Source organism: Myotis brandtii, unplaced genomic scaffold (assembly GCF_000412655.1).
Source record: "Myotis brandtii unplaced genomic scaffold, ASM41265v1 scaffold337, whole genome shotgun sequence".
NCBI lineage: Eukaryota > Metazoa > Chordata > Mammalia > Chiroptera > Vespertilionidae > Myotis > Myotis brandtii.
This window is the reverse complement of record NW_005362996.1, coordinates 100,385-101,533: the sequence shown is the minus strand read 5'-3', so window position 1 is coordinate 101,533 and position 1,149 is coordinate 100,385.

Below are 1,149 nucleotides of genomic sequence, written 5' to 3'. Positions count from 1 at the left end.
TTTTTACATATAATGGAGGGTTGGCTGTTTTGCCAACATGTTACCCCTGCACTGACCCAACATAAGGGTCAGTGGAATGACCTCATGAAGTGGTTTTCAACCTTAGCAACGCATCAGAATCACATAGGAAGCTTTAAATTTTTTCAATACCTTGTGATACCCCTGATCAATCAAATCAGAATCATAAGAGGTGGGATAATCTGAGGCATCAGTGTTTCTTCAAAGCTCCTCAGTATAATCAGTGTGCAGATACACGAGAACTACTACAAAACCAGACAGATCAAATTGCATATGGCCAGTCTGTTCTGACCATCCAATTCCTTCCCCTCATTAAGAAGTTGTTGATCAAAGTTACAACAATGAAATAGCTGTGATTGGTAGTTACTTCTGTCCCAATTTTGAACTGCCCTGACCTTCACAAACCAAACTAATTTTGCTAACGTTGCAAAAAGAGCCATTCCTGTGGGGTGATGGATGCAGCAACTAAACTTATTGCGGAAATCATCTCACAATACATGCATGTATCAATTTATGGTGCTATACATCTCAAACTTATACAGTATTGTATGTCAATTATCTCAATAAACCTAGGGGGGGAGTAAAATATATAAAGTAAAATAAAAAATAAAAGAGAGAGAGGAAAGAAAGATGGTTTTAGCACCTTGTATTGTATGTCAATTATCTCAATAAACCTAGGGGGGAGTAAAATATATAAAATAAAATAAAAAATGAAAGAGAGAGAGGAAAGAAAGAGCCATCCAACTTAAGGATGGTTCCAGCACCTTTGCCTCTGTATATTTGCTCAGGAAGTTCAGGTCATTTATCCAAACGTTACACAGGCTAATTTAATAAGAGTCACCTGTGGAGTTTGTGAAATTCACAGGATTTTTAGTCCTGCTCCCCTCCTCCCCTAAGTCATTCTGAATCTGTAGATCTTAGGCGTGAACTTTTAAGAGACTATTTGTATAAATATGATGTGAATGCTGGTTTGGACACTACTCAATGAGGGAAGAAAAGTTATCCCAAATAAATACAAAACACAGCCAAGGGAACCAGGAAATTTGAGTGTGTGTGTGTGAGAGAGAGAGAGAGAGAGAGAGAGAGAGAGAAGAAGGAAGAAAGAAAGGAAGGAAGGAAGGAAGGAAGGAA